This window comes from Bactrocera neohumeralis, chromosome 5 (genome assembly GCF_024586455.1).
Source record: "Bactrocera neohumeralis isolate Rockhampton chromosome 5, APGP_CSIRO_Bneo_wtdbg2-racon-allhic-juicebox.fasta_v2, whole genome shotgun sequence".
Taxonomy (NCBI): domain Eukaryota; kingdom Metazoa; phylum Arthropoda; class Insecta; order Diptera; family Tephritidae; genus Bactrocera; species Bactrocera neohumeralis.
This window is the reverse complement of record NC_065922.1, coordinates 10,154,034-10,179,230: the sequence shown is the minus strand read 5'-3', so window position 1 is coordinate 10,179,230 and position 25,197 is coordinate 10,154,034. Positions and strand designations below refer to the sequence as shown.

The window sequence follows — 25,197 nt, the reverse complement described above, 5'->3', positions numbered from 1 at the left end:
CTGGACACAAAGGCAATTTCACTTTATGACTCCGCATGTGAACTGCAGTGAATGCTGTAAGGTCCTCATAACAATAATCATAATGTTTTGCTGTCAACCGTGAAATTTAGTAGTTACCTTCGCACCATTCCACATTCCAATCAAGCTTGAAAAGCGAAATAATAAAAGAGCTTCGATTTGGCGAAATGACAAATTCTTCGCTTTGGGTGTTATCTGACACACTTTTTCAAATACAAAACTAACTTGTCACTGGCTCATATAAATGCAAACAATTTTTCAACACATTAACGGTTGTCGGTTACACAACGCGTGACAAACAATTTAATCGTCTACGTTGTACTACAGTATGTTACTTATACGCACAGGTGCCCGCAAAATGGAAAGAGTGGCGAAATTGCATTGTTTGTCACCAAAATAGAAGATAAAAGTATAAAAAGCGTTTAAAAGGCGATAAGCGTATCTGTGGTGTCTGCAATGTTTATATGCATAATAGTATTTAAAGGGTGGTCCATATGTACCATGCATATATACAAATGTGTTATTCAAGAAATTTAAAATTATAATGAAAATTAAAACTAAAATTAAGATTAAAATCAAAACTCAAACTGAAACCAAAACTTAATTAAATTAAAATTCAAAATTAATAATAAAATTATAAATTAAATTTAAAACAAAATTAAACTAAAATTAATATTAAATTGAATATAATTAAAATTATTAAGATTAAAATTAAGATTAAAATCAAAATCAAAATTAAAATACAACGAAAATTAAAATTAAAATTAAACTAAAACTAAATTTAAAATTATAATTTAAATTAAAATTAAAAGTAAAATTAAATTTAAATTGAAATTGAAATAAACGAAAATTAAAATTAAAATAAGTTTAAATTGAAATAAATAAAAATTAAAGGTACAAAGAAAATTAAACTTAAAATTAAATTTAATATAAAAACTAAAACTAAAATTATAAGTTAAATTAAAATTAAAAGTAAAATTAAATTTAAATTGAAATAAACTAAAACTAAAATTACAACGAAAATTAAACTTAAAATTAAAATTAAAATGAAAATGAATGCATTAAAATAAAATTAAAACTAAAATTAAAATTAAAATAATACTAAAACTAAAATCATAATCAAAATCAAAATTAAAATTAAAAAGAAAATAGATTTTAATTAAGTTTAATAAAATTAAAATTATAATTGAAAATAAATTAAAATGCATAGTAAATTAAAATTTTGATGCAATAAAATTAAAATTAAGCACCAACTCTACTCGCTTTTGAACCACACTTTTCCGCTTCAGTGCATTGCCACACAAGCTCAATGTCATTGTTGCGTTAGCACACTTCGATTGTTATTGTTGTTTTGCACCGCAAATTGCACGTAACGCAGCGACGTGTTGAAACTCAGAAACGTCTGCAGCAATTCACTAGTTGTTGTTGTTGTTTGTGTGCTGTAATAACAACTTTCCCTTTGCTTTGCCAACTTTCCTAATGGCTTTGTTGCAGCGAGGTAATAGCTGTGGCACGATTTCTTCAGGGATCAGTACGTATGCATTTAAGCGCAAGCATGAGTTTGATATATGTGCAATTTACTATATTATTAATACGCTTATAGTATTAGTTTTTCCAACTCGGATGAGTAAAGTTTTTCTCGAAAAATTCTGTGGCTGCACAGACATGTTATGATGAATTAATCCAGTGTGAGAAGTTTGTGGTGCAGTTTTTAGTTTTTATTTTTGAGGTTTTGAAGTTTTTTCTGAAAATAGCAGCTAACAACTGCAAATAGTTTTTCTTCTTCAAGAACTTTTTTGAGTGCCGAACTTGTCTTACTGAAGTAAAGCAACTAGTCGGATATTCTTAAGAAAAATAAGTTTCTCTTTTTTTCTTTTATTTAAAGTCTAAATTTTCATATTTCTTCTTTCTAGTAATTATAATTTGGCACAGGATAGTTCCTGTAACTGTCACTAGTACTAAATCAGATTACTTATAAGCTGTTGCCATGATCAGTGAATGTCCACACAAGAGCTGAGATAAATCAGTTATCCACAAATTTTCAAAAATGCCATTTTAAAATCGTGAAGCGATATTTTTTATTTGATTAACACATGAATGCATTCCATTTTCACAAAGAAATAAAATTATTACTTTTTGTTCACTTCAGAATGTTACTCATCCGCATAGGTGCCCCAGCGGATATGAATTGAGAGTAGCGTTCTAAAAAAATATAGTATTATCAGCGGCTTACAGTCATACATACATATATTTCAAATATATAAACAGCATAACATATTTTTACTTTAATTTTCAAAAGAATAATAAGAAATGCAAAAAATTAAAGTAAATGCATTTTTATATATGTAAATGCTATAATATTAAAACCTCAAATAACTCTATCTAATAATTTTTCTTTTAATTACTGTTTTTTTCTATAATTACGATTTGTGCCATTTTTTCGCAAACAATTTTAATAATTTCCTTATAGCTTAAGTAACTATAACCAAGCTTTGAGTAACTATAAGTCTTTCTTTGAAATGTTTATAGCAGAGACGTAGAGTCGAAACGAATATCCTGCGATAAAAGTACGAGTGGAAGAGCTTTGTTTGCTGTATTCTTGTACTAACTGGAAGCTTCCAACATTCTCTTTTACACTGGTAAAAGTGTTCGAAAACTCTTTCCAATCAAAGCTTAGCTTTTAATACAATTTCCGTTGTTTCACTGTCAATTAACTTTTGGAAGCTTTACGGGCTCTGCTGAAAGAGCTTTTAAAACTTTTTAACATAAAGCTTTTAGCAACTGTAAAACTGTCAAAAGGATATAATTTAATTAATTAAAATTAAATTAAATTTACAAAAAATTATATAAAAATTTATATTAAAATTTAAATTTGCATTAAAATAAAAATTAAAATTATAGTTAAAGTTAAAATCAAAATTAAAATTAAATTTAATTTAATTTATATTAAATTGAAAAAAATGAAATAAAAATTTATATCGAAATTTAAATTTGCATTAAAATAAAAATAAAAATTAAATTTAAAATTAAAATCAAAATTAAAATTATAGTTAAAGTTAAAATCAAAAAAATTTAAATTTAAATTTAAATTAAATTTAAAATCAAAATCAAAATCAAAATTAAAATTAAAAAAAAAAATTAAATTTAAAATTAAAATCAAAATTAAAATTAATAAAAGAATAACAATGAAGAGTAGAACTAAAAATTAAATAAAATAAAAGTTCAAATCCAAATTCGTATTCAATTAAAATTAAAATTAAAATTAAAATTAAAATTAAAAATAAAATTAAAATTAAAATTAAAACTAAAATTAAAATTAAAATTAAAATTAAAATCAGAATTAAAATTAAAATTAAAACTAAAACTAAACTTAAAGGAATCTAGAAAATGCTTTACTTAACCAAAGTGCAGTGTATGTACCGTCAAAAATGATTTTACACATGTGAAAGGGCATTTAAAATCGTTAAAATTAATCATACCTTTTTAAAATCTAAAATGCAGGTGATTGCGGATTCGAAGATTTCGATATATGAAGAAACGATAACTTTTTTGCATATTCTTTACGGAATATTAAAATATTTTTTTTTACTTAATCAAAATTTATTTTTTGGATCATAGCTCCATATCAAAACAATACTTCCACACATTCAATCAATGTGTCACATACTTCTCCATCATCTTTATTTTATTTTATTTTTCTTGATTTGAGCTTGGTCTGCCTTTATAAAAATTCGTTTTGTTGGTGTATAAATATATGTATATATTTAAGTCTTTTGATTTATTACCGAAAAGCAAAGAAAAGAGTACTTAAATAACAAAAACGACATATAATGAGTTTTCTTCAGTCCTTTCTTGTACTCTTCTTAATTCCAACAAAGTTTAATATACTTCTATTCCACCCGACACGATTATTTATTTCAAAGCAACATAAAGGATTCTAATCCGCACATACACAAGCATACATTCACACTATCACATAATTCCATTCCGTCATTATATGCGCCTTTTATGACATCTACTTAAATAATATCGTTTACTCATACAAACAATCAGCGTTTAACCGCGTTCGTTGAACTTTCTTATCGGCAAGCTCCCTACCCTGCTAACGAACTACCTAAAATACCAGCATCGCATATCTGTCAAGAACGTAAAGCATTGCCGCGGAATCGGGGAGCGAAGGCGGTGGAATTCAATGAAGCGGCATAAAAACGGCGAAACGACAGTAAAATGTCTTATTTGCGCTGTCAAGCGAGTGAAAAGCGCACAGCGACAGATGTCAACTTCAGCCGCTTATTGCTGTTGCAATCCGACGAAGCGAAGCTGGCGGACCGCAAAGCCCATAAAGCCGACAAAACCTGTTGCTATCTCAGGAGCAATTTCAGCCCGGCGGCATTGTGTTGATAAACGTACGGAAATAGAACAAACATCGAATAAAATATGAATATGAAATAAATAAATATAACCGCAAGATAAGAACTTGACTTGAGAATTACTGGGGGTGTTTTTTTTTATATCAAGATATGCGGAAAAAAGTGCTATGCACAAAGCTGATTTTAAAAAATTTATATCAAAACGATCATTGATGGCCTTAGAGCCAATTTAGCAAAACATTTTAAACGCAGACTAATAACAACAAAATAATTTACTAAGCCATTATCTATTGAAAATAATATATAAGGACAATAAAGGCCAGATGTTCTTAAAATATTCATAGTATAATATATACAACCACTTTTCAGACAGTTTAGATATAGTATTATAATATAGTATGCTAAAATATTCTAATACTACAATTGATCTGTCTGAAAAGTCGTTGCACGTAATATGTAAGTGACACATCATAATGTCGAATTGGAGACTTTAATTCAGCATTCTATTCAGCACACTATAAGCATTATATTTCAGCATTAAGCGGCCCCGTACAGCGATGCCGTTTGATATTAGCGTTATTTTAGAATTCATTAGGAGTTATCACCTCGCTTACTAACCACGCGTTCTTCAAAAATCTTTCAATCAGTTTTTATTGATTTAATCTTTATTAAATAAAATAAAAAACAGTTTTTATACAAATAATGGTTTGTCAAAAAGTCTTGCGGTATTTTTATTGATTTTTTTTTTTTATTGACATTGAAATGAATTTTTGATGACTCATGGCCAGCTCTTGACCGATGCTACGGCTGCTACTATGCCGGTCTCTTTCGACCAATTCAGCGATTTTATCGCAATTTTCGACGACAGGCCTTCCGGAGCGTGGCGCATCTTCGACCACCTCTACACCAGAACGAAAACGTTGAAACCACCGTTGTGCGGCGGAAATGGAAACTGTATCGGGTCCATAAACTGCACAAATTTTATTGGCTGCTTGAGATGCATTTTTGCCTTTATCGTAGTAGTACTGTAAAACATGCCGTATTTTCTCTTCATTTTGCTCCATGTTTGCGACGCTATAACTCACGAACGACTTAAAAGAAATGGCAATCAATCAAACACGTGTTAGCGCGTGAAATGAGCTTCCCAAAAAGGTATAGCATGACTCGATGCGACGAATAAGACTAGAACTACGCACTTTCAGCGCCAACTAGCGAAAATACCGCAAGACTTTTTTGACAACCTAATAAAAGGTAGTGTGTTACTAATAAAAAACATAATTTTACTTGTATATATGTATACACTAGGCGTCAAATGAAAGTATAAATTTCACAGTAGTTATTTCAATTAGATTTATTTAAAAAAATAAGTAGTAATTCCTACAATATTGTTCTATTTCTTAACGTATATGGATAACAAAAAATGTAAAGTAAATCTTATTCCATTAATCGAAAGAAAAATATTTTATTTTTTATTTGAAAACCTGATACTAAAACAAGAGTCGTCAAATGAAAGTATAAATTGGCAACACATATGGACAATTTTCTTTTGAAAAGAAATTTAGTAATTGGTATTACCACCTTTATTTTGAATAACTGCACGAAGACGTTTGGGCATACTTCGAACCAAATTCTCTAACATTTCCGACGAAATATTAACCCATTGGCGGTTCACCTCTAAGAAAAAGGACGCCAAATTTGTGCGGCTACTTTTTGGAATTTTAAAGTCCAAATTGCCCACAAATGCTCAATCGGGTTTAAATCTGGCGAATGAGCTGGCCAGTTCAGTTTTTCGATTGCGTTTTCTTCAAAAAAGTGAGTTGCAAGTCGGGACGTGTGTTTGGGGTCGTTATCTTGTTAAAAAATAAACGACCCCAAATGCATTTTTTCCGCGCTTATTGTCAAATTTTCGCTTAGAATGTCCACGTATGCAGCTGCCGTCATTCTTCCATCGACTTTTACCAAGTTGCCCACACCAAATTTAGAGAAGCATCCCCACACCATAAGAGACCCACCTCCATGCTTCACTGTTGTTTGTATGCACTGTGGTTTTAAGCGATCAGAACTTTTGCACCAAACTCGTTTACGTTTTTTTGAGTTCTTGAGCTCGAATTTGGACTCGTCGGACCAAATTATTTTGTCCCAAAATGTGATTGGCATGTTTACATACCGTTTTGCAAACTCCAGCCTTTTTTTCCTATTCACAATGGAAAACATAGGTCGTTTTTTTGCGACATAATTTTTCAAACCAAATGATCGTAATTTTCTCTGCATTGTACTGACGGAAAGATTTAAATTTAAACTTTCAATCAACTCCCTGCATGAAATTTCAGGGTTAATTACAACTTTTCTTCTTATGAGACGCTCAACGTGTTTCGATATTTTGACCTTTGGACCGCCTCCATACTGAGTCTTACATGTCTTCCTTTTTTTGAAGTTTTCGAAAATCTTTCTTGCTCCTCCGATGGAAATAGAATATTTTTCAGAAATTTTTGCGTATGTTTTGCCTTTCTTCCTATCTTCTACAATTAGGTTTCGAATCTCTTCAGTTTTTCGCATTTTGCACTAAGAACAACAAAAATCAAATGAAAAACCATTAAATTTTAAAAAAGTTTTCCTAATCAGTGGAAGTTTAGTTTAACTTTTAATCAACTTTAAATTTACCTTGTAAAAATTAACACAAATTAAAATTATACTTTCACACACAGACTAATTACTTTTATTGATAAAAAGACTTTTTACGTATACATAACAAGCACACATTATAGTCGAATGGTTTATTTACATAACGGTGCCTCTTCATGGCACACTATTCGCATCAATTGCGGAATTTGCAAATGTAAGAAGTGAACGAATGCAGTGAAGTTGATAAGTATTAAACTTATACTTTCATTTGATGCCTAGTTATATATTATTTGAAATGAGTTGAAACAAAAACACATGCACAAAGCGCATTTAAAAAGAAATATGATTTTTAATTTAATAGAAGCTTTCAGAATTTGTTCTGCCCATATTTCAGCACTTTCTCAACTCCTCGGTTTTATTTTTTCACTACTAAGTTTCAGATTCTTCCAACACAGGTGACTTTTTGCAGAGCGTAAGCAAATCTCTCTATGCCATCTCAGTCAATAACTGCACATCTCAACAAATCTAAAAGAAAAATTTGCGATTAATGTGCCAAGAGGGTTGTGGGGTGTTTGAGATGTCTTGATGCCGAATTTTAGTTCAAAAAAGTGCCATCACGAACAGATGTTTTTGCTATTTTAGTAAATGGTGGTGGTTTGGCCGCAAACTAGTGCCATCGTGGGATGTTCATACGCCTGAATTAAAGGTAAATAATCTTTTGTGACTTGAGACCGGCTACAAGAACTAACAGAAGCTACTTTTACTAAATACTTAAAAAAATTTCGGTAGCGATTACTTCGAAATATCTGCTCAACTTTGACATTGAAGTTAAAGGAAAACTAAATAAAATAATATTTTAAAATTTTTCACCCTGTTGTGATCCTTTAGTTACATGGGTCTCCTCGGGTAAAAAAAGTATTTTTTCAACAATTTTTTTCTCATATAAAAAATTAAATATTTTATTAAAATTTTTTATTGTTACAAACATACACTATTAACAAAGAAATTCTGAAATTTTAAGAAAAAGCATTTTAAACTCGGTCATTGCGAAGCCATTTCCGGTGACCCCTCAGAAAAAAATTCGCCCGCGTTGACAGGATAACTCCTTTCAGAATCACCTAAAATTTAAAAAAATAGTATTTTAGTTAAAAATTTAACTTAGAACTTGAACAAAGAAAAAAACTTAAAATATGGCGGAAATTTTCACGAAAAAATTAAAATTTCGGTAAATTTTTTTCCAATATATATAAAATAAAATAAGCGAGAAAAAATCTTTCATCCAAGTGTTACGCAGGTCTTTAAGATACAACTCTTAAAGACCTTTGTAAAATTTCAGGAAGATCGGCTAAGTAATTCTCGAGAAATTTTGTCAACCTTAGTCCTCGAACGCACAAGTTCTCAACGCTGTATCCCATGCAACACCTTAAAGCATCAGCAACGCAAGTTATTTTTCTATCAAAATTCTCCCTCGATGAGAAGAAAGCTGTTTGCGGGGTTGTTTTCTTATCAAACGATAAATGGATGATGAAACTTTTTAAGGATTAAATTGCATTTGAAACAGTTAAAATGATAACAGGAAAATCTGTTGTTAAAAAAATTTTTTTTGAGACATTTTTCCAGAAAAATCGCTGGGAAATATTTTTTCATAATAAATACAATAAAAATTTAGGAAAACGTGAGACATTTCCGTGATTCGAAAGCTGAAATCAAAATACTACCGCTCAGGGAAGTTTCCCTTAACTTCTGAATATTTTTAATGTGACTCGATTAAATTCCTAAATTGCTCTGTATACGTAAAACCAAGAATTATTATCAATCATTTTGATATTTTTAATATATTTGAAAGCAATTCATCGCAGCATTATTAAAAATATTAAACATTTATTTAAAAAATTCTAAATACACCTTGCCAGCCAGCCAAGACACATTTTAATAAAAATTTAAAAATGTATTGCATACACAATGCGTTTGGTTAGTGTATTTTCCGTTTGCGGCGCTTCTTTTTATTATCATATTCCTTTTTTTTATATTTTATAATTTCCTTCAAGCATTGTTCGCTTTTATTGCGATTTTTATATGCAAACGACAGCACAAGAGTTATCGCTCGAAATCATTATAACTACGTTGTATGCTTACGGATGCATTGTTGTTGTTGTTTTCCTTCTTTTGGTATATTTCATGAACGCTCTGTTCAATTTTAAGCAGCGCATAATGCTGTGAATAGGAGGGTAGTGGCGGGATTTCGGTGAGAGACCATTGATTTCTTAGGAACAAATATTTTTGTTTAAATAAAATGAGTGAAAAAGATGATAAAATATAATTTTTAATTGATGAAGTGTTTTTATATAGTATTTTCTTACGAAAATTGAAGAAATTTTTATCGAAATGGCAAATTGTTGAAATGCAGAATTTTAGCGCATATCAACTCCAATACTGTAAGATATGCAATAATGTCATTTATGTGAAGCTTCGATATTATTTAAAATTCTATATTTTTTTATTTTTTATTTAATTAAATTCATTATATTTAAATTATATTTAAATCGTAACATTAAACGTAGCATTAACTTTAATAAAATTACAAATATGTCAACCTTGGCGTATACGCAACATTTATATACACCTATTAAACTCACATTGACCTCCATGGCGTATACGTGATACATGCAAAATACTAAAATCCGTGCGACAAGACAATTTTACTTTGATCCTATACTGGCATATGCAACCATAATTAAAAGTAAGCAAGTATTAGCCAAATTTTCATTAGCTTACTTATTCTGCCTGTCAAAATAAAATTGAGGCCTTCACTATCTGAGCTGCTAAAGCAATTCCATGCTTAGCTGATTTTTATTTGAGCTCAAAAAAAAAGTAAAATTTCGCGCAAAGCCACAATGCGACAAAAGCAAAGCTAATTATGCCAATGACATACAGACACATTTAGAGACATATGTATATTCTAGAGCGGGTCGATTTACTAGAAGCCCAAAAAAAAAAAAAAGAAAAAATCGCGTGTGAGCGATATGTTCTACGGCTCTTACTGAACAACTTTTTCCTAAGAGACTATGAGTCTGAAAGCGTTTTCGAATCGTTTAAATACAATTTTTTGGGCAAAGTTGGAGAAATATTAATAATCGGTTGTATGAGAAATATACATTTGAATTGTGTGCACTGTCCGGTTTCGATAAATGATCAATAAAATATCACAATGCACTTACAAATTAAATTTCATTAGGATATTACAAAAACTAATGATAAAAATTATTTTAAAAAATAAAACAACTAAAAAAAAATTAAAAAAATAAAAAAATAAAAAAAAAAAAAAAAAAAAAAAAAAATTAAAAAAAAATAAAAAAAAAAATGAAAAAAAAATTTAAAAAAATATATTAAAATTAAAAAAATAAGCCAAAGTTTTGCAGAAAGATTCGTAAAACATTCCCGCATACGAGATTTTATAGAAAAAATCGACCCGCTCTAATATAGACTCAACCATGCACTTACATGCTTACACATCTCTACAAGTACAGTAATAAGTGCTTGATATCGCGTTTGCCCCACGAGGTTTTCGCATAATTTAGGCATAAATCTGCTGAAAGCATAGAAATTCGCAGCGATTTTCAAAAGCACACGTACAAACACACACCCATATATACACATATACATACAAACAATTCTAGTATTAACCACACTCACGCCCACGCTTTCTATACACGCAAACCACCGCTCTTTCGCCGCTTGCGCTGCTGCAGTTGGATTGTAAGTCGTTTTTTTTTTTACTCCCAATCACTTTTGTTTTGCTACGCAGCTTCGTCCACTTGCTGCGACTCGTGCATTTCGGGCAGCACGTGACTCGACGCCGCTCATACGCTGGCCACTCAGCCATCATCTCGCTCACATAACGCATTGACTAAACGTGAAATTGCGCAAAAGCTCCACAAGTAGCCGACACTCCCACGAAAGCTTGCGGCGAATTCACGCACAGCTGTTCAACGACCTGCCGTAGCGCCGTGCGTTGCAAAGCAACACAGCACCGCGGCCGGAGATTGCATTTCGAGCAACTGGCATGCTCTGCGTGATTCAGTTCTTCGTGAGCTTTTGCTTTTCGCGCACGCATAACGGCAGAACGGCGGTGGTACGCGCGTGCAGGACGCAAACGAATTGTGGCAGTTTCATTTGAAAAAGAAAAAAAAATTATAAAATAAAAATATAATTATTATTAAAAAAGTGAAAAAATGCTGAACAAGTGGAACACCCAAAAAATAACTGCTTTCGTAGTCTCGCTTTAAGAAAACGGTAATTTGAAAGTGATTAAAATTTTCTTAAATTCAACAACTAATTTTCATCAATGCAGTTGCGATATTTGTATTCAACTCAAGTGTTAAATTTAACGAAAATCTAAAAAAAATAAAAAATTTCAATGTTCGAAAAAGTGAAAATCTTGAATTTTCTCGGAAATTAAAAAAAAAATCCTCCAAAATTTAAATTCAATTAAAATGTATATGTGTGCGCCTGCCATTATCAACAGTTGATGAGCTGCTGATGGCTTTTACCACGCCGCGGCTTCAATTATTTTCACACTCACACACACACATAGATATATTTACACACACATGCATACAAATAGTCCTGAAACCGCAATTTCAACTGCCTGTGTTCGCTCAATTGACGCGTGAAAATCGTTGTGCAATTGTAATCATGCCCATTGTCAGCAGTTGTTGCTGTTGCTATTGCACGCGTATTGCTGTTGAGATAAAAGTTAAAATTACCACACACATATTAATGTGAACGCGTGTTTCTTTAACGACTTCGCTTTGATCCCTTCGATTTATTTGCGATTTTCTTCGACAACAACTCAACTCGCGTGTGTTCGATACAGGGATTCGTTGTTATTGCCTTGTGAAGTGCTGCGGTTATTGTCTGGCGATAATGTTGCCCAGAGTACATGACAAGCATGTCGATTTATTTAAAGATAGAACAACGCTGGTGAAAACAAATGAGAGGAACATTTCTGAAACAACAAATCACTAGTGCTGAGAGAATAAAAAATGCGCTCGCAAATAAAAAATAGCAAAAAATTAATAAAAAATTAAACAAAAAATATTTGAAAAAAATTATATGGTTATGCGTTTTTAAAAATCATTTTGCAACAACATTCAGTTCAGTTTTCAACAATTCTCATTAAAGTGTTGAGTTTATACACTCAAGACTTTTCATAAGTACTTTTTGGGATGCCGTTCAGCTCCTTCTGTGGATTTTGTTTTATCTCTTCAAGCGACTGAAAACGGGTTCCACGGAGCGGCAATTTCAGTTTGGGGAACAAGTCAAAATCACTCGGAGCCAAATCTGTGAAATACGGTGGTTGGTCGATGATATTCTTTCCGGTTGTGTCTTTTCGATCACAATCTTACCTCGATGTAAAGGTGCATTATCATCGCGTAAAATCCATAAATTTTTCTCCCGCAATTCCGGTTTTTTAAATATATTCTCACGCAAACGCCTCAATACAGAAATATACAACTCCTTATAGACCTTACCAAACCACGAATATCGAAAAAAATAATGAGCACAACCTTGATTTTTAAGCGGCTTAGGCGTGTTTTTTTTTTTTCTTCTGCTTTGAGCTCTTTTTTTTCCTCCATTCCAACGGTTGTTGACGTGTTTGCACGTCAAACTCATCGGTTACGGTACTTTAAAAACAAAAATTCAACTTTATCGGGACGAGTCGAGCAAGAACTCGTTTCATACCCAAAATATTCACCAAAATCATTCGAACAGGCTGGCAAGATGTAGCTCTCTTGTCATCTCTCTAACGTTTGTCTGATGATTTTCAAACAGAATATCTTTCACTTTTTTAATATTTTCATCAGGCATGTCTTCAACGATCTCTCGATCGTCTTTGAAGGCTTCATACCACTCGTAGACTTGAGTTTTTGATAAAACTGAATTACTTTAAGCCCTTTCATTCATTCATCATTCCATTGCAATAACTGCAAGGAACTCCTGAATTATATCGATTTAAGCAGCTGCTGCAATCAAACTGGTTGACAGATCGCGCTCACATTTGGCATAGTAATGAAGGAAGTCCGACCAACTTAGCAAAATATATTTTTTTTCTTTGAAAATTCATTTACCCGGGAATTTAATTACAATTTCCGCGTGCTTTTTTATCACAATGTATTTCAGTAAATCATATGCAATAATATCATCCTAAATATTCTCCATCTTAATCTGTAACATTTTCCCATCTTTTTGCCACTTTGTGAATTCCATCCCAAAATATTGGAATCCCATCCTGACAATCAAGCTCGAACCAATACAATCTTCGATACTGTTATATAAATGCTATTCCAGTGAGGGCGTACTGCTTCCACTAGAGCCAGTGTTAGTCAGAAGGACCAAGGTCTGCGCTAAAAGGCGGGTAAGGCAAAACTTCCCAGCCGTGGTTCGCCAAATAGTTTTCAACTGTTCTTGCAATATAAGGCCGAATGTTTCATGACGTAAAATGATTACCTCTTCCCTAGTCGCAAACTCTGGTTCATTTCTGGCAATCGATCGCTTCAGTTTGCTGAGATATTGTCCGTAGCGTTCCCCATTACATATTCGCCTGATTTTAGAAGCTCATAATATAACATGTTTTCTTGAACTAACGAAGAGCATTGCCTTAAAGCCACTGATATCCGCTTTTACTTTTTATTTGGCCGGTTGACCAGGTTTGACATATCGCACACTAAATACAAAAGAGGCACTACTCAAAATTTTTCAAAATCGACTTTTTCCTTATATAATTGTTCGTAATACATTTTTCCACCAGCCCAAGATTAATTGTCATCACTATCTTACCTAACTGGCAAAGTAACGTTAGGTCTACTTTTGTGAGGATTGCGGCGTCTTGGCTGATTTTTGTCTCCCAATTTCGCTGTCAAACCAGCCTTAAGTATATATCTAACTTATTACAGTCGGAGATTTAGTCATAAGCAACTAAATATCTATAATATATTCAGAGCAAAATGATAAGCATAATTTTTTATAATATTTAACAAGAATAAATAGCTTTATGGATTTCCCTTCTTTCCAAAAAATTTTTCTACCCAAAAAATTGAAACATAATTGTTTAACTTTAGCCATCAGTTCTGAATGTAAGAAATGGGATGATATATAAGATATTCTTGAAGTAGATGGTTAGATGGCTGATCGCACTTATTGAAGTACAATGAAATATGGACGGTTTTTAGAGCAAAATTATATTGTATTCTAGATCCTTTGCTTTAGTATAATTTAACTCTTTTTCTCAAATGACAAATGTCACCAAAACACGATATGTAATAGAAAAAATATACACGTGAGGTTTACTTGCGACATCAAAACACATATTTTCGCAAAAAGTATAAACGTCAACAACTTTTTGAGAAATTATTGCTTAACTTAGAAGAAATACTTATTTTTGATACTAATAGGCCTCTGGCAGTTCTTTTTTAAGTTTCTTACGATAATCTACCGATATTATCGGCGTACGCCAGCAGCTGTAGATTCTTATAGAAGATTGTACCTTCTCTATTCAGCTGTGTAGCTCGAATAATTTCTCTAAAAGTAGATTGAAGAAGTCGCACGAAAGGGAGTCGCCTTGTCTGAAACCTCGTTTGGTATCGAACGGCTGGGAAAGGTACTTCTCGAATCTGACAGAGCTTTTGGTATTGCTAAACTTCAGTTTACACAGACAAAGTTACATAAAGGCAACTCTTTTTCGTTGAAGAATAGGTATATGTTGATCTTCTTTTGGCGCGTCTTTTCCAAGATTTTTCGCATTATGAATATCTGGTAAGTTGTTGATTTTCCAGGGCTAAGGTCACACTGATAAGGTCCAATCAGTTTGTTGACGGTGGGCTTTAATCTTACACACAATACGCTCGATAGAACCTTATACGCGATGCTGAGAAGGCTTATCCCACGGTAGTCAGCGCAGATTGTGGGGTCTCCCTTTTTGTGGATTGGGCAGAGCACACTTAAATTCCAATAGTTCGGCTTGCTTCCATGCAACCATATTCTACATAGAAGCTAATGCTTGCTTCTTATCAGTATATTACCGCCGTATTTGAATAGCTCGGCCGGCAATCCGTCGGCCCTTGCCGCTTTGTTGTTCTTCAGGCGGGCAATTGCTATTCGAACTTCTTCATGGTCGAGCAATGGAACGTCTGTTCCAAGGTTATCGATTGGAGAATCTCCTGGTGTTATGATTTCACTGCCACTCAGCAGGCTGGAGAAGTGTTCCCTCCATAATTTTAGTATGCTCTGGGCGTCTGTCGCCAGATTACCTTTGGTGGTTCTACAAGAGTATGCTGCGGTCTTGAAACCTTCTGTTAGTCGCCGCAACTTTTCGCAGAAATTTCAGGCATTCCTGGGCTACATTTTCCTTGATTGCACTTCTCCATTAGGGAAATGTCATAATAGAATATCTCTCGCCTTATTTGTCATTAATAGCAATTTGTCGGAAAGCATGCCAGAAAATAGTCTGGCATTTATTGCATATTATTAAGTCTTTATAATTTTCCAATTTATGGTTTCCTAGAAAATTTTGGGGAACGTTCACAAAACATTGCCAGTAGAATTTTTCCTGATCAAACAGGTGTTCTTCAAAGTTCTTATCCTTTATCAGTTGTTGTATTTATAGACCTACAAATATTATTTTTTTTTTAATTCTTTCTTCGCTGAGTTTGGAAAGTTTCTGTTTCAGCTATATAAATCCACTGCCACTCAATTTAGAGGCTTTGACATAGGAAGTTGGCCACGATGTTGGAAGGGTCTGTTCGTTGAAGACAAGTTTTGATACTGGGTACTGTGTTTGTAAACGGTTTTAATGCCTTTTATTTGAGTCAAACAAAAATAACAATCACTTAAATGATCCTTTGGTTCGGTTCAAGTCATTGGTATAGCAAATGGTTTATGTCTGGGTTTTTGTTTAGCAGTATCACATATATGAGGTTAGCAAGGAAAATATGCAGGATTGAAACGAAATAATTATATATTGTTAATGATGGTACACCAACATTAACAAACACCATTACAAATTTCGTGTACCAAACACAGTGTTGACCAGTGTTATCTTCGCTCTCTACTGCTGGGTTTTGCGTCCAGCCTTAGACCGCGTTTGTTCTTATCGAAAAGCTTTACTAAACCAATTAACTAAGAAAATGTTCAATAAAAAAGTGTCTCAAATGAATTAGAATTACACTAACAAAAAACGTGCTTTGTATATTATTCATGAAAGAAAATCACAAATACGCGCTTCTTGCATGCTTTTGACTGCTCACAGTTTAATTAGCATTGCTGAAACCTAAGCCATTGAAAATGAGGCAAAAATTGTTTTCACTTGACTACGCCAAGGTTATGTTTACCTCATTAATTTGTAATCACTGCCTAAGCATTATTTTCGTGTCGCTTTTACGCTTTTGAAAATAATATTCGCAGGCGATATGTTTCCTCAAAAATATTACGAATTTATTTATATTTGTAGCTTGTCACATGTCAAGTGCCGACTGCAAGCCACAAAAACTGCTGCATACCCATTGAGTGCGCCTAAAAGCAGGCTACTTAAAGTGAAATTCTTATTTCCTAGCTATTATGCCTACAGAGTTTTCATTTAGAGGCTGCCTTTTATAGCGACACACATAGAAAGCGCCTCATGAATAAAAATATATGTGTATGTATGCATATGTATATATATATTTTTGAATGTGTGTATGCATATTTGTATGTTGACTATGTATGTGTGTATACAATATTATTGTTTGAATATGAATTTGTAAGCATAACCTCGAGTATTTTTGAATTTTTGTGTGCTTTGAATTTTGATGCCGCTCATTATAAACACCAACAACAACAACAACACTATTTCCCTGTCAAATTGCGGTTTTCCGGCTCGAATTCAACGTGGCTCATTTGTAGCAAACCTTTGGCTCTCGTTTGATATAGGTGATGGGGCTATATGAATGTAGGTATGTACATATATGTGTATGTATGGCTATGTGTAAGTATGTATTCCTGCCTTTGAAAAACGTTTGCATTACAAATGCTTTGCCAACAGCAAGCAAAATAAAAACTAACGGAAAGCAGCATGCTTTTATTGCTTTGAGTCTACTTTTTGCAAGATCTGTAATTTTTTTTGTTTTTGTTTTTTTGAGTTTCACTTTTTCCTTCAGTTCACCCATAAACAGTTGCGCGACAATCAAAGCGAGATTAGCTGACCTTTCACCCAGCGAACTGCGTGTGCGCTTTACGACCACTTTTTATTTGTTGTTGTTGTGGTGTTGCTTGCTATTTTCTTTACAGAGATTTATGTGGAACTCGGGACGGGACACCTTACGGGCAATTCCCATTCGTGGTGAGGACTTTTTTCTACTTTTTATAAACTTTAATTGTGTTTTTCATACACAAACACACATGTCTACTCATATACATATACATGTATGTGTGTATGAGGGCAAAATAATATGCCCTCCACATAATCTCATGTGGAACACGTGCCAGCAAATCTGTGATACCGACGCGGCACTCGGCACTCGGCATGTGTTGCTGTTTTTGTTGTTTTTTTTTTTTTGTTGCTGTCGCTGACATTTTTATTACCCGCCCGGCAAGCGAGCAGCATATGAGCGCCAGCGCTGCATGGTGAAACAATTGGGTTTGAATAAAACTTTACACTGACATGCCGCCGTCTATGGCAATGACCCCGCCTAAGGTTGGGCGCTTAATTACACATATACTCCTATAAAGTATATTCATGGAAGTTTTATAATTTCTGCATGTGCATGTGTTGGTGCAACTGCTGCACATATCAAGTCTTGTAAAATTTTGAAAAAGTACACAGTCAACTTTGAGCAAAACTCGTGACTGCTGTCATGCGAGTTCTGCGCTGAGCAAGTATGAGCTCTTATGCGTCTATGTGCTTAACGGTCGAGTCACGTCTGATGACATTTTAATTTGGTGGTGTGCAAAAGTTGACTTAAAGTTCCAACTGTCGGCGGTATTGAAATGCTACATATGATATACAAGGTCTGTCGCAAAAGAAACAGAACTTTTTAAATATAACTGTTTCTGGTGGTGCCACCTATTGGTGGGTACATGAAATAAAAAGTTTGATCTCTTGTTGATATTTCGTAAAAATTTTAAGACAATTGGATAACTACAATCGATGTTATCGATCAAAAAGTGACAGCAGCTTTTGGTCATCGGTCGTAAAATGCATTTTGAACAAAGAGCAAATATTAAATTTTGTTTTAAACTTGGGAAAACGTTTACTGAAACATTTCAAATGATGAAAAAAGTTTATGGTGATCAGTGCCTATCCCGTAGTAATGTGCATGAGTGGTTTAAGCGATTCCAAGAAGGTCGCGAGGACCTCTGTGACGATCAGAAGTCGGTCGTCTTCAGAAGTCAAAAATAAAGACAATGCTGATTTGTTTTTACGACTCTGAGGGTATTGTGCACCGAGAGTTTGTCCCACCTGGCCAAACGTTTAATGCTGTGTTTTACCTTGGTGTTATGAAGCGTCTTTTGTCACGCATTCGTCGTGCTCGACCACAATACCGTGAGGCAGGGTCCTGGCGCCTGTTGCACGATAATGCGCCGTGTCATCGGTCGACGCTTGTTACTGATTTTTTGACAAAAACTCCATATTAACCATTAATCACTCACCCTACTCACCTGATCTGGCACCCTGTGATTTTTACCTATTTGGAAAACTTCATTTGCCCATGAAAGGACACTGGTTTCAGGACATTTCAGCTATCCAAATGGCGACGACCGATATTCACAAGAGCATTACGAAAAATGTCCTTAAACACTCATTTGAAATGCTAATTGAAATACGAAATATTAATTTTTTGTTGTTTTTTTTTAATAGTCCTGCTTCTTTTGCGACAGACCTTGTTTGTAGTTAAAGGTATGTATGTATGAAAAAGTTTTTGTTTTCAATGGCGCACTGTTGCTGGTCTCCTTAGAAGATCCGCCAGCTCTTTTGCTCACATGTTTACATTAAGCAAAGAAAAGCTGCTATTGCAGATATATTTGCTTACATTGAGCCTTTAAAATTTATTTATACTTGACGGAAAAACAACAAAAATAGCAGTATATCGATGATGCCGGATGATACAGTGCTGATTGGAGTACTAAAGCTTATTCTAAGTTCATTAAAAGTTCATTAAATGTACCCAAAGATTGTTGGAGACAATTTTGCTGTTCAAATAAACCCAGCTTAATGTATAATATAATCAGGGGAGCAAATTTTAAAAGCAGAAGATGAATTTTATTTGAAAATTTACTTAAATATTGCTTATTCAGGCTATCAAACAGTATGAAATTTGATAGCCACCGAAAGCTAAGAAAGCAACCTTCATTATGTTTGTAATACCTATTGATATAAAGAAAACAAACAATTACCCTTCCAAATGAGTTTCGAATTCTCTTGTAAGTTCCAGATATTACTCACTTTGACAACTTCAATCAGTTTGTTAGACATTTACAGTAGAAGAAAGTGCAATCAAGTGGTACACCGACGGCTGGAAGACATCGGAGGGAATTGGCACAGGAGGCGCAAGACCACGCACAAAAATAACCATACCTATGGGTAATTTTCCGAGCATATTCCAAGCAGAGGTCTTTGTTATAAGTCGGTGTGTGGAGTTAAACCTCCAACGCAACTATCGTAATGAACATATAGCTATACTAAGCGATAGTCAAGCGGCACTCAAAACGATTTCTACGTACGACATCAAATCGCTATTGGTACAGGAGTGTACAGAACGACTAAGATCTATCAGATCGTAACCAAGTGCACCTTTTTTGGGTACCCAGTCACAAAGGTATAGCCGGAAATGAACTGGCTGATGAGCTTGCCCGCTGCGTAGCATCAACCAATATGGTAGGACCAGAACCTTTCAATGCACTTGGTCCACACACTATAAAGAAGCTGCTTCGCAATGATGAAGCAGTGGGTAGGGAGAAGCGTTGGCAACAATTCCTAGGCATGCGCCATGCCAAGTTGCTAATGCGGGGTTACAATCTCAGCATGTTTAAATATGTAATCAACCTCCGAAGGGAAAAACTCAGGCTACTTGTCGCCTTCTACACTGGCCAGTGTAAGCTCAAGAAGCACTTATTTAACATGGGCCTAGCTTCTTGTGCGAATTGCCGGTTCTGCGACTTAGAGTCAGAAACACTAGAACACCTGCTAATCGACTGCACAGCAGTCTATTGACGCAGGATTCAAATGGGGATCACATCGCCTCAATAGCACCTAGCAGTATATTGGAATTTATCAATTTTCTAGAGCTAGTTAAGCCGTTGTGACTTAAAAGAAGGCACATTAAACACTAGGTCACGTTACAATCCTCCCTTACTTATCTAATCTAATATAAATATTCACAATCTCTCATTGTCCAGTACACAATAATATACGTCAGCAAACAATGCATACTATAGTCAGAGGTTTTTCTGGTTCTAATCTGAACCTACCTTGGTGGTAGTCGGATTAGCTTGAAAATCCATCCGGTATTCAAACTTAGGTAAAAGCGATTCTAAAAATAGAAATTGTTCAAATAAATATGCAAGGACTACGTACGTATGAGCATATGATATTATATAGTTATCCTATTGGACACAAAATATAAAATGACTTATGAAAGGTTGTCTTTACACTACAAAGAGTTAGGTTGTATTACGTAGAAATTTCAACAGTGGTTTAAACATAAGCTAAGAAACAAACCATTAAAATAATACCATACTTCAGAAAGTTTAGAGAGTTGGCAATAACTTAATGAAACTAAGTTGTACGCAGAATGATGATACAGCCCTAAGTCTGCATTCGCTCATAATTAATAAAAGAAAATTTTAAATCTTTGGGAGGCCTTACTAAATGGCCATGATTTCAATAAAATGATTGTTACGTTGGGTCTATGACATGTAGCACCGTCTTGGTGGAAACAAAGGTTGTCCACATCAAGACCCTCCAACTCAGGCACGAAAATATCATTAATCATGGCTCTATAGCGTTCTTCATTGGCTGTATAATTGTGGCCGGCTTCCGTTTTTAAGAATTATGGACACATTATACGTTTTACTTACAAAGAACAGCAAACAGTGGTTTTTTGAGGCTGTAGGCGTCTCAACAAAGGTTTGTAGACTATCATCACTCCAAATGCATCCATTTGGTTCAGGTCATCTGGATTTGGGCTATTCACCGAACCTGTGACGTGACGAAATCATCCGTTCGACTTAAATTCTTAAGCGAGTTGGATTTTGTAAGCTTACAAATCTTAGCGAAAAGTCTTCCATGAAGTGTATAGACATGTTCCAATTGTTGCGCGGGATGTCGAATAGACTTATTTGGGTCGTCTTTGATAATCAGCTCCACAGCAGCAAAAGCATCGGTGCGCACTTTTCGGCATCTCTGCGGATGCGCTTAATACACTAGAGTAAAGGTGGTGTAAGCGTCTAAAATGACACTCGTTGCAATGCATTCAAATTTACATAGCTCAACATAATGAAGATCATAAGTATTTTTGACAGTCTCCACTAGAAAATATAAAAAAGTACTTAAGCTACTTCATTTTAATGATGTCTCAATTTTTAGAAATATTTTTAGAGTAAAAGTGTTTAAAACTTCCCACAGGTTATTAAAGATAAATAACTATGTTGTCTTAATGTAATAAAACCAGATCTCTAACGCGTCACTAGTGGTTAAAAACGTTCAAGCGGTGGTGAAAAACTGCTTTAAGGCTTCTTTAAATACCAACTGGTCTCTCTTTACAACCCTTTATGCGGTTGCTAATGCTTATCAGCTGAAATCTGCAAGGTTGCTGTGGAAATTCAATTTAACTTCGACGCGGGTTTGAAGCCCGTTTGAATTCAACACACAATAGAGCCCACTCATTTGCACAAAACACACACTTACACACATACGTTACAATAGTGTTTTAGAAGCCAGCGTTTGAGTGCGAATTCGCTTGTGCAAAGTTGCATACTTAATTGACCCACATTCGGTGAACTCAAATCAAAGTAGAGTAAAAAAACAAAAACTCAAAACGAAAACTAAAAAAACATCGAAAACTGGCTGCTAAATGCACAACGGAAATCAGAGAACGAAAAACGCCATTAAGTGTGCGCTTCGGCGAACGGAAATCCCGTTAAGCATAAGTGAGAGTGCATACAAAGCATAAACAAAATGTAAACGCCAATAGTTGGCTGCGAGGGCAGGAAGTGAGCGGCGGCGGCGTGGCCAGCTCTGCATTTATACGAAGTGCAAAGCTTTCGTTCAGCAATACTCGCACACACTCACACCCGCACCAACAAGCGCACCTCCACACACTGGCACAGCGGCAGACGTGCTCGAGTGGCTCGGCGACTGCAACGAGCACAAACTGGCTGAAAGTGGAGCATGGCGGGGCGACTAGCAGCTATCACATGTGATATACTTGTTCATCTGCTTTATTATTATTTTCGCAAATATTTGTTTTTGTCATTGAACATGCTACAAACTATACGCGAATAATCCCAACTTCAAGGCGAGACTACAGACTCGTGCTGCTTGGCACATGAGCACATAAACATATTTTATACAAGTATGTGATTGTGTGTGTGAAGAGCGCACGCGTGCAGCCACTTGAACGTGCCACAGCAGCTTTTACTGACGCGCGCTTTTTGTTGCAGTTTTTCTTAGAAACATTTTAAGCAATTTTTTTGGGTTTTTTTTTGCTAAAAGTTATGCTGACATTTGCACTCTACTGTAGTTCGCTGCATGTTGCGCAGCTTCTGTGATTATTTTTATAGTCAATTTTAATATTCTCTTAGTTTTGCTTCTCAGGCAGAAATTATGAATTATGGTTTCTTGGTAAAGTGCTTGGCTTTGCGAACTGTTTTGCTGACTTCTTAAGAATCCACTCTAAATACTATATATGATTTTCAGTGGAATTAATAACTGCTTAGCATATCTGGAATTTGTATAAGAGCATATTATTATTTTTTTGTTAAGACCACTTGACTTCAACTCAAAATAATTATACCCACATAATAATTTGGGATTTTTTATAAGTCGCCAGGCAAGTAGTATCTCTACCTAAGTTGAATGCAATTACAGCTCTAGATCAATATAAAAAATTATTTTGTCATTTTTTTTTTCAACCGCATGCTATTCCAAGCCTCTGCGCGTATATCGTCATGCCAAAGGTTTTCATAACATTATTTATCCATTCGGTTGCAACCTGAAACATATCAACTCTCCTACTCTACCATTCAGATCAGTGTAAAAGTCAACACTGAGTGAAGACAAGAAAGTATGTTTTGACTAATGGTTAATACAACCAGGTTTTCCAATATGATTCATATGATTTCTAAATGCCTTTTCGCCATTTTTAATATGCCATGATCCGCATTTTTTTATTGTATTCAGTACAGGAATTGTTTACAATTTCATTATGAAAATGTATGCGCAAGAATAACGTTGTCAAATCATTGACAATTCAATTTTACTACCAAAATAATCGTTCTTCAATTACAACTTTCTGTGGCTTTTGCCATTTTGTGGTCGTAATAATCCACCTGTGCTCGCTATTCGTCGAACAGTCGAAAATTTTGAGCGTAAATTTTCTTTACAAAATATTCAAAAAGTGATAATACAACAAAGAACCACTCAAAGTAATGCAAATATTGCTGCCGTTCAGGCAAGTGTTGCTGAAGACCGCAATTTGTCGATTCCAAGACATTCTCAAGAATTGTCTCAAGCCACCTGCAGATTTTAAGAAAGGATTTGAACTTGCATTCGTATCAAATTGTTCTCACTCAAACTAAACGTCATGATTTTGTTGATTTTTCCTTGGAACAACTTGAGAACGATAACGATTTTTTTCAAGAAAATCATCTTCACTGACTCATGAGCCTCATACTTGCATCTGAGTGGTGCGATAAATAAACAAAACTGTTGATTTTGGTGCGCAGAAAATGCTCAACTTATTCATGAACAACCATTACATTCACCTAAGTTGACAGTGTGGTGTGGTTTTTGGTCTGGTGTAATCATCGGTTAGTACTTCTTTCGAAATGAAGCTGGTGACAACGTTACTGTCGAGGGAGAGCAGTATAGATCAATGATAACCAACTTTCTATGGCTGCAACTGGAATTAGCTGATCTCGACAACATCTAGTCCCACACTGCACGTGCAACAACCGAATTATTGCGAGAAAAATTTGGAGTTTCAAAAATTTCAAGAAATTGTGGAGTATAATGGCTTTCAAGAAGTTGTGTTTTAACACCATTAGACTATCTCTTGTGGGGTTATTAAAAGTCACTGGCTTTTAGCGATAAACAGACTATTTTCAAGCTTATTATTAAAGGTGATATTTATGACATACGTCTTGATTTAGTCGAAAATGTACTCGAAAATTGGGTCCACCGAATTCATTCCTGCAAAAGAAGTCGTAGAGGTCTTTTGAATAATGATATATTTTGAACTTAATTATAACGATTGTCCTTCACACTAAAAAAAAGCATTTGAATTTCCTTAACAATTAATGTGAAACCATGTCACTCGTATTGGAAAACCCTGTACCTACAAGTGCGATGCAAAATTTTTATGTATGGCGTGTAATTCAAACTCTCTACTAAACTCCATAGAGCTCGTTGATCCTTCGCTCTCTATTTGTCTTGAAAAAAAGAACTTCAAGCTTAATCAGCTGCAACAAAAATATTATATGCTACGGCCTACGTAGATATAAGTTTGCATACTACTAATATTGAGTTTTCATATGAGTTGTGGGATATATAATATTAGCATATGTTAACGTTTTTTATTCTGCATCTAAAACTCTCTACCCTGATCAATTATGATGATACGTTCCAGATTTAGCTACAATGTGTTCATCTGGAAAGAGTTCTTTGTCTCAAGTTCTGCGTTCTTTTATCAAATCTAGACAATCGTTAACGAAGCAGTGCTTATATGATAATTTATATGCTTATAAATTACAAATAAAAGCCACACCTAAGTTATCTAGTTGCTAAACCTGCGAGTTAATGTATACGAGGGCTGCTATATATATTTCTGGCCTAATAATGAAAATAGGAATATTTCTCAACGAAAATGGTTTTATTGTTTTTCAAAATATTCTCCATCAAGATTTATACACTTTTGCATGCGCTCAAACCAAT

General features: G+C 34.2%; 1 protein-coding gene across 3 annotated transcripts in view; it reads left to right on the top strand.

The window, feature by feature from the left end:
- Positions 1 to 25,197, top strand: part of LOC126759050 (inactive dipeptidyl peptidase 10) — a 380,650-nt gene that overhangs the window by 192,952 nt on the left and 162,501 nt on the right. The window contains exon 1 of one of the 3 annotated variants that reach the window (XM_050473625.1): positions 10,356 to 11,303. The exons of 1 other annotated variant lie outside the window; for it this stretch is intronic. The gene's annotated coding sequence lies outside the window, so the exon portion shown is untranslated. Of the gene's footprint in view, positions 1 to 10,355; positions 11,315 to 25,197 lie in introns of those variants that run through there. One more of the 3 variants, XM_050473626.1, reaches the window with a different exon arrangement.